The sequence below is a fragment of the Manis pentadactyla genome, chromosome 15, assembly GCF_030020395.1.
Source record: "Manis pentadactyla isolate mManPen7 chromosome 15, mManPen7.hap1, whole genome shotgun sequence".
NCBI classification, from domain to species: Eukaryota; Metazoa; Chordata; class Mammalia; order Pholidota; family Manidae; genus Manis; species Manis pentadactyla.
In genome coordinates this window covers 53,431,176-53,440,648 of record NC_080033.1, presented here as the reverse complement: position 1 = coordinate 53,440,648, position 9,473 = coordinate 53,431,176, and the positions used below count along the sequence as shown (strand labels likewise).

At 42.6% G+C, this 9,473-nt stretch overlaps 1 long non-coding RNA gene across 1 annotated transcript in view; it reads right to left on the bottom strand.

The window, feature by feature from the left end:
• Positions 1-804: 804 nt before the first annotated feature.
• LOC130680945 (uncharacterized) overlaps positions 805-9,473 on the bottom strand; it is a 68,216-nt gene continuing 59,547 nt past the window's right edge. Inside the window, exon 3 of the long non-coding RNA XR_008994004.1 lies at positions 805-1,151. This is a non-coding gene — a long non-coding RNA (uncharacterized LOC130680945). The remainder of the gene's footprint in view (positions 1,152-9,473) is intronic.

Sequence of the window (9,473 nt, the reverse complement as noted above, 5' to 3'; positions counted from 1 at the left end):
AAAGAAGCAATGTGGAGAGAGAGCAATGACTTAGCAGGGGTGACTAAGAAACCAGCTAAAGGCAAGACCTGGTACGGGAATGAGAAAAGCAGCAGAGAGGGCTGAGATGACAAATTTGGCCACTGGAGTTGAATACACTGTGTCATCATTTGAATGAAGAGGGATCCCCTGGGGCAGAGCCGGGACAGGGGATCTTACACTCTGGCCCGCCAAACAGTCTACCGCAGTGGTTAGGAGCAAAAGCTCAGGCTGAGGCCACCCTGGTTCTGGACCCTGGCTGTGCCCCTTGCAGGCTGTGTGGTCTGTATAAGGCCATCTGCTCATCTGCCGGATGGGGATAGTGATGACAGCGGCCTCACAGGGCCGTGGGGGACGTCACCGAGACGTCCCACAGCCCAAGGCCTCTCCTGCCGGCACGACGGTGTCTATTCCGTCCGAGCCCTGTGAGGAACCCCAAGCCCCTGGATTTTGCCTCTGTGCTATCTCCCTCATTTTACTTTTTCAACTTTTACTTTAATAGCAAGAGGATCCCTCTCACTTTTTAGTTTTGGTTTCACTTGCTGCCACAAGAGATTTGCTGATCATCCTCCATTTGTATTTGTGCCTAAGGCTTACTGCCGTAATTTGGTCTTTACCTTATTTTCAAGTTTGTGTAATTATGTTCTCAGCTCCAGGTTTTTGTTTTTTGTTTTTTTTTCCCCCAAAACCTCTTGTGAAGAGCACCTGGGGTGAGGAAACAAGCCACTTGCCTTCTTCCCCGAGCGATGGTCAAGGACACGCGAGTATTTTCTGCTTGTCTCCGATAGCAGCCCCTGCTCCTCAGCCTTTCTGAGACTTGTGTCCAGTTAAGGTTTCCCTTCATTCTTCATGCTTAAACCAGGTGATTCGCATCTGAAAGAGTCCAGTTGGCATGCCTGCAGGATGGGGGCTTTGTGTGCTGTGTGCTAGTTTGTGTGCAGTGGGAAAGGACACCAGAGGGAACCAAGATGCTCTAGAGCCTGGCCAGCCCCACAGGCCATGGGAAAGGAGACAGGACTCGCCCAGAGGTAACACCGTGACTCGGCAGGCGAACCAGGCTTCACATCTCCAGGTTCATTCTTCTTGTGGCTGTGAGGAGTCTGGTGATATCAGGTCTAATTTGCATGCAGTATCTTAGAAGAGCAAAAACAAGGCTGAAAGATGTGTGTTCAAATTACACACAAATTACAAGTAGTACAGGCAAACCATTAAGCTTTCTGACCCTTACTATTTTTATCTGTAAAGAGAAAGTAATAGTTTCTACTTGATAAGGTTGTGGTGACAATTAAATGACTTGTGACATTTAAATAAAATTGTATGTGTAATACATTCATCACAGAGTTGACCAATACCTAATATTTATTAAGTTTTACCATTAATAATAAAAATTACTATTTATTTTCTTTACCATTACTATTTTTATATACTTTATGTATATTTAATCTATTATTTAATATTACCATTAATGTTAATAATATTAAATGATTACTATTCTTATTACTACTGGCACCCACCGAGCTTCCCCAAGTCTATAGTGTATTATAAATTGTGCCCTGCCTGGGTTTGAATCCCAGCTCTGCTGCTCAATAACTAAAGGATCTTAGGCAAGCTGTATGGCCTTTCTTTCAGATTCCTCTTCTCTCAAATGGAAACAAGAATTCTTGATTTGCTCTTGGAAGTAAAACATAGCTCCAAGAAAATGATAAGTTATTGAAAGTAAGTTATTGAAAGCTTGGCACCCCTGCCCCTCAATTACTCTTTAGGACCAAATGCTAGTTAGGTAAATGCTGATCTCTAACCCTCAGTCATGGCTACCCAGGCTTAGCATCCTCTGTATGGATAATAGATGAGGTTCTTTTATTGTGGTAGCAAAGGAGCAGAAGCTGACTCTATTGTGCACATTAAGCCAACAAAAATATTATCTGTAGATGCACTTCCATTGTCAGAAACAATGGAGATGGAGAAAAATACTAACATCACCCTCGCACCCCCCCCCACACAATAGTTATCCCCCAAAGAGTGCACAAAGGTGACTTATTATTAACGTTGGTGTTATTGCTTCTGCTGGGAGAGGGTTGGCCTGGCCCTCTGTGTCTCCTCCAGGGCACACAAGGGGCTGTAGTTCATCCCAGCTCGTGGCCCTCCGTTATTGGTGATGGTGAGAACTGACTGGGGTTGGTGAACCACCACCTGATTATTCCATTTTTTAAGAAAGTGTCTCCCACAATCATATCACGTGCCATGTTTTCCCACCAGGGCCCCTTCTGTTCGGTTTTTAATGAAATACCTGGGCAAAGAAATTACTTCTCTGAACATTTCTCTTTCTTTCTCCAGCATGGTGAAATAAATGGTTTAGGGTCTGGAGGCATAATTTAATGACTTCATTTCAATTGGACTAGAGGTGATGCTATTTACCACAGCTGGTTTTTTGCTGTGCCCACTCGCTCACCTACTCCTTGCCACATCACAAAGGGTGAGCTCCAAGTCACCAATCCCAGGTTCCTTATTAGAAATAGTTTGTCTCTTCTAAACCTTTTTGGTTTAAACATGTGTGAACAGAATGAAAGCAGAAATGGTTAGTCAGACTGTATAGGAAAAATCAATGAGCCTGGACTCAGAACATTGGGATTCAAATACCGAGTATAATTATAGGGCTGAGGACTGATCAGCTAAACCCTCTGAGCTCATTCATTCTCCTTCATTCATTTCTTTGAGTAATTTTCCAGATCCTGGGGATAAGGTAATGAAGAAGAATAGCGTCTCTGGATCCTCCATTAAAGTGGGGTAAGACCAATCACACCCAAGTCAACAAATACATGATCAAGGCTGTACAAATGCTGGCAAAGAGATAAACCAGATGGTAAGTGAGGACGACATTGAGCATGACTTTAGATGAAGTGGCCAAAGTCATACTCTTAGGAGAGGAGGCATCTGGGCTGAGACCTGAAGGGTGCTAGTGAGTCAGCTACAGGAAAAGCTGCTAAAACAAGCACTGTGGCAGGAGGAGCAGCAGATGCAAAGCCCTGGGAGTGACGAAGCCACTGACACAGCTGAAGAACAGAAAGAGGCCAGGATGTTGAGCTCTGGGGAGAAGAAACAGGATGTATTTTAACAGGTATGCAGGAAAAATGGTGTCTAGGCCATTTGTAGACCGCACTACGACTAAAGTTCCTAGATCCACGATTCTCAAACTGAGCTGTGCACTGGAAGCATCTGGAGGACTTTACGAAAATATGAGGTCCATCTCCTAGACGTTCTAATTTATTTGATCTGGGGGTAGGGGCTGGGCATCGGGATTTAAAATTCCCCAAGTATTCTAATGTGCAATCATGGTAGAGAACCACTGCGGTAGATTCGCAGAAATTAACTGAAAGGTTTGAAGCAGGAGAGTGATCATGATTATATGAGACACTTAATTTTTCTCCTTTAATAAAATGAGGAAGTGGAGACTAACTTGGCACCCCTGTTATGAGGACTGAATGAAATGACATGTGGACAGTAATGCTGCATTGTAGATGCTCATCAAAAGGGTGGTGTTTCTTAAATATTTTTATACACTTGACTGTTGTAAAAACACTTGGGTATTTCACTTGTCTGGAGATTTTTTTTTTTATGGAGGGAATATATATCTCTAATGGCTCAAAAGTCTACTTCGATACCCAAATTATTTTCCTAGCTGTGGCCAAGTGGGTTGGTCTGAATATATCTTCTCATATCCATTAGAGTCATACAAAGCGTTCACATTGGATAGCTGTCCATTGGCTTGTCATGAAGCTTGTGAATGCTCAGAGTGAAGGTGGCAACGCTGTCTTTTTAATCTCCTGGTGGGCTAGGGGTCTTGCAGGGACACCCTGAGAACATGGAGGGAGACCATACTCAAAGCAGCTGGGCTGCCCTACCAAGCCAGCTAACCTGGATTTACCTTCAGGAAATGTATCCCTTTTTATCCTCAGTGCCCTCAAAGGTACAGTGGGAACAAGATGTGCTGGAGGTTTCCAGGAAGAACCACTGACATAATGAATTTGACGGGGTTTTGGCACACTTTAAATCAGTGGTTCTCAGACTTAGATGGGCCTTTTAGTTGCCTGGAGGCCATGCTAAACAGATTGCTGCCCCCCCGCCCCTCCAGTGTTTCTCGTTAGGTAGGCTGGAGGGGAGCCTGAGAATTTGTATTTTTAAGAAGTTCTCAGGTGGTGCTGATGCAGCCAGTCCTGAGTTCACACTTTGAGAATCACATCTTTAAAATACAGATAATTATATAAAGAACACCTGTTAAATCAAAGGCGGCCACAGGGTCATGAGAGAGTGGAGGGCTTTATAATTAAACCCCTGGCCCCACCCCCTCTTCTCAGGCTTTTGATTATTATGGACTATTTTTCAAATGAAGTTGTCAAGGCAAGCTCTGGCTCCAGTGACGATGGTATCCAAACAACCTTAGTTTTATGAACTTCCAGAGTGGAGGCATGTGTAATGGAACACCGCCGTCCACCCTCTGCCTGCTTCTTACGTTGTCCTGGCTTCAGAGTCACACAGACATTTTGGAGATATTTTTACTTGATCTCTCTATCCAGGAACCATTAGAATCAAGAACGTAATCCTGCGTGTTCTGTAACTAGATTGACACCTTGGCTCCAACATGGACAGACTGTGTGTCCTCAGAGAGCTTCCCCTCTTGTGCAGCTCAATGCTGTCACCTGTAACAAGGGAAAAGGGGAGCTGCAGAGCTCAGGACGTTATTGTGAGGAACAGGAGCCACAGTGTGGTTCGGATCTGGAGAGGATGTCCAAAACTTCTTATTCCTTTCTCTCTTTTTCTTCTCTCTCTCTCCCTCTTCTTTTTCTCATCTCTCCCTCCCTCCCTTTCTGTCTCTTACTCTTAGTAAAGAGACCTCTGAGATGAAAACTATGAATTCTGTCCCCAGAAACAAATGGAAATATACCAATATCATAGAGAATTGAGGGTACTTTCCTATCCCCTGGCATTTGGTCATGAACTCCACCCTGGAAACTACTGCATCTCCCAGTTGTCTGTCCTTCTTGCCTTCCACCCTTTCCTCTTCCTTTCTAGCCTCTAGCCTCTGATCTTTATTCAGTTCTTGCAACATGTGATGTTCCGTCCTACCCACCACTAGGTCTTTTCCTATGCTGTCCCTCTGCCTGAAACACACTGTCTCCTAATAAATTAATCCCAGAGTTCCTCGGATTTCACTCTGGCATGGCATGTCAAGTCACAGACATTGTATGAGGTGTTGGAGCTCAGGGAGAGCTGGATAAATGGCCTTCCCAGAGGAAGGGGCACTAGAGGAGGGCCTTGATGAGTAGGACTTTGTCAGGTGGAACTAAAGTGGGGGAGAATCTTTCATTCAGACTAAGAATCATGTGTAAAGGAATAAAGCTGGCCAAGTGCCTGCACGGGTGGGAATTCAGACATTGGATAGTGGCAGGAAATGAGGGCATCTGGCCGAGAGCTAGGAGACAGGCCAGACATGTATAGTCTGGTGAGATAGTCAAGGGCCTTAAATCACCTTTGCTTGGTCAAAAGTCCATAGGTCAGGGGTTAAAATCTCAAATGCCTTCAGGGGCAGGGCAAAGAAGGTCAGTGAACAACAGGACTAAGATAAAACAGAAGGGAATGGGAAGAACCAAATCCGGCTACTTAATGCAGTGTTAAAATATTCAGTTTGAAAATTAAATATGACAAACACTCTTTCAAATCTAAATTTGGCCCATGGCAGTAGAGTATCTTAGGTCAGGTCCTTAGAGTAAATTCTGAGATGAGGATTAATACACAAGTGGCTTATTAAGAAGGCACTCCCAGGTCTTCTGCCCATTTTTAATCGAATCAACAGTTGCTTTTTGGTGTTGAATCAATAGATGAATGGATAAAGAAGATGTGGTACAGATACACAATAGAATATTACTCAGCCATAAAAAAGGAAACCTTGCCATTTGTGACAACGTCGGTATCATGCTAAGTGAAGTAAGTCATATAGAGAAAGACAAATACCATATGATTTCACTTATATGGGGAATCTAAAAAACAGAACAAACAAGAAGGAAACAGACCCATAAATACTGACAATAGACTGTTGGTTACCATAGGGGAGGGTGTGGGGGGTGCAGGTGAAATAGGTGAAGGGGATCAGGAGGTACAAACTTCAAGTTATAAATTTAATTAGTCACAGGAATGGAAGTGTAACATAGAGAATATAACCAAAAATAGTGTAATATCTTGGTATGGTAACTGGGTAACTACACTTGCTGTGGTGAGAATTTAATATGAATATAATTATCAAATCACCATTTTGTACATCTGAAACCAATATAATATTGTTTATCACTATATTCCTTTTTTTTTTTTTTTTAAAAAAAAGGAAGGTGTTCCTTAGAGAAGCCAGTGTGGGAATTGGGAAAGCCGGACAGGCCGGAAAGAGCAAAGGTGTGCATCCAGGGAAAGAGCCCCAAGGGAAGTGTCAGCCACTTCTGTAGGGCAGCTGTGGAGTGAAAGGGGTGCCTCGGGGTTGTCCGACCCGTGGCAAGAGGGCTGGCTTTCCTGCTCTCATACTGCCACGCCCATGGGTGATGGGTTAGGGCTGTCCCACAGAAATTTCTAGGCTCCTGCAGCCAACTATTGGGGCAAAAGCACATGAAAGCCAAGACAGGGTCAAGCAGAAATTGCAAAAAGATAGGCAAAAACCTGAGGGGAGCCCCATCAGCACCCCGTACAGATGTCCTGCTTGTAACCTCTGCTTCAGATCGTGGGGACTGCTGAAGATCGTTAAGCCAGAAGTGTCATGGCAAGCTCAAATCCAACCGGAGAGCTTTGATGTGGGTGAGGTAGAGAGTCCAGTGGAAATGGATTGATTCTGGAGATGAATGAGAATGACGGCAAAAAGACCCAGAGGAAGGCTCTTCGAGGGGCCAGAATAGGGATGAGCAGAGCGGGGAGGGGTAGAGCTAAGGCGGGTCATGAGCGCAGGTGGAAGGGTGCCCCAGAGCCAGATAAACACGCTTTGCCAGTGAAAGCTGAGGGGAAGAGGAGGAAAATCACATTCTAGTCCCTCCTCTTTTCGTGGAAACATTTATTTTTGAGAAGTAGAAAGAAAAGACACAAAGAGTAAATTGATAAAGAAAAGAGAAACATCTGAAGATGCCAATTTAGAAAGTCCCATTGAAGTTTTCAGTGGGCATCAGGTAGTGGACACCTCCCTGATGAATGGAAAGTTTCTTAACCGCTGACCCCACCTTGGGCCCCTGCCTGGCTTATAGCCCAAAGTTCCAGCTTTCACACGTGACTGTGAAAAAAATGTGGCCTTAGCCCTGCCAGGCAATGAAGTGATTTTCCTCTGGGGTTTGATTATCCTTGCAAAAATGCAGGAAATATGCCAACATAGTCTGAGTTCCTGTTGGTATCCCAGAAGCCACTGTCCTGAAATGAACAGTAGCTGGATATCTTGAGACCCAGCTGTGGGCACCAGGACTGCACTGAGGATGTTGTATCATAGTTTTGATGTTGCTGTAACTCATTAACAAGCATCATTTCTTATCAAAACTCAGGTCTAGGTCTTTTCTTATATTTACACTAATATTGAACATTGCCCTTATGTACTCTCTCACACCATGTCACAGAATTCTGTTATTCACTTTCTTCATGATAATGATCTTTAGGTGGGGTGACTATGTCCCTCAAGAGTTAGATAAATTGGGGTCTGACCCCAATCCATGACTCTAGGACAGTCTAACAGCCTCTCCATGATATTTAGAGATTCCTGGAGAGATGTGTTCTTATTGCCAACTTTGAGAACACTGATATTGTTCTATTTCTTGTTACACACTTTATCATCATTTACCTTGATTTTCACAAAAAAACACCCTAAATTAAAGAAAAAATGACACGTGTGCTTCTGTAGAAGATTTTGATGAGGAGTATAAAAAAAACAACTAAAGCCAGTAGTTTGTAACTGAGCATTAGAGATCCTTGTTACTAATGTGCCTTGAACGGTGGTTATGAGACATTTTTCACTGTGTACCACATCCTTGTAGTTCTAAGTAAGACCTTTCCCATATTACCGAATTCCTTTTTCCAGGCCCTACTCTCCAGTCGCTGTTGGACACACATATCTGACTCTCAGACTTCTGATCACATGGAGGGACAATGCTTCCCTCCTCTCCCTTGTGTTGGGTGGGCCGTGAACAAGTTCCTACCAACAGGTTTTAGAAGCAAGTATCTTGGTGCACTTCTAGACTTGAGCACTCAAATTGCCTGTACAAGAGTCTCCCAATTCTCCCTGATAGTAACTATTCTTTAGTCTGACTTTAAGCCAAACCCTCCTGTTAACACACCATGGGCACACAGAATATACCAGAAAAATCTTGTTTTAAGCCACTGAGATTATGAGGTTATTAATGACTGCAATAGAATCTAGCCTGTTCTGATAAGACCTCTCCTTCCTGCCTTACCAGACTGTCCCTTCCCTACTTTGGGCATAAATAGAATCATACTTTATTTACTGATTAGTGTCTGGTTTATTTTGCATAGCATAACATTTTAAAGATTCATCCATCTTGTTGAGTAGATCAGTAGTCTGTTCTTTTTCATGGCTAAATATTATTCCATCATTCCCACTGTATGTCCCACAATTTGTTTATCCATCTTCTTACTGATGATCATTTGTTTGTTTATACTTTGGGGCTAATATGAATAAAGATGCTATAGAACAAGCTTAAAAGTCTTCACAAGCATGCACAAGTCTTTTTAAGGGCATCTGGACTCGTTTCTCTTAGATAAATACCTAGAAGTAGAATGATTGACTCATAGGCTATATACATGTGTATTTTTAAGCTGAAAGTTTCCAAAGCTATTTTACACACCAACTAGCAATGTATGAGAATTCTAGTTGCTTTACATCCTAGCCAACACCTGGTGTTATCAGACTATTTAATTTTAGCCATGCTTTGGGGTCTGATGGGTTACCCAATGCCCAATGGTAATTTTGATTTTGCATTTTAATTATTTAATTTAATTCTGCATTTCCCTAATGACTACTGATGTTGAACAGCTTTTCATATCCTCATTGGCTTTCTCTCTCTCTCTGTTTTTCTTCTGTACTACATTCAGGCCTATTATCTACCTCAAAATAATTTTTGGTTAAGACTTATTTATTAATTTGAATATCCAGTGATGCCCACACCATTTACTGAAAAGACTTTCTTTCTATATTGAATCACATTGGTATTTTTTCAGTCAAAAATCTAGTGACCACATGTGTGTAGGTCTATTTCTGAACTTCCTTCCCAGTTTGATTAACCCATATGTCTATCCTCACACTAACAGAGCACTGTTTTAATGATTGTAGCTTTACATGACATTTTAACATTCAAAAGAGTAATTCTTTTAATTTGGTTCTTTTTAAACATTTTATTGGCTATTTCAGGACCTTGCATTTCCATATAAAA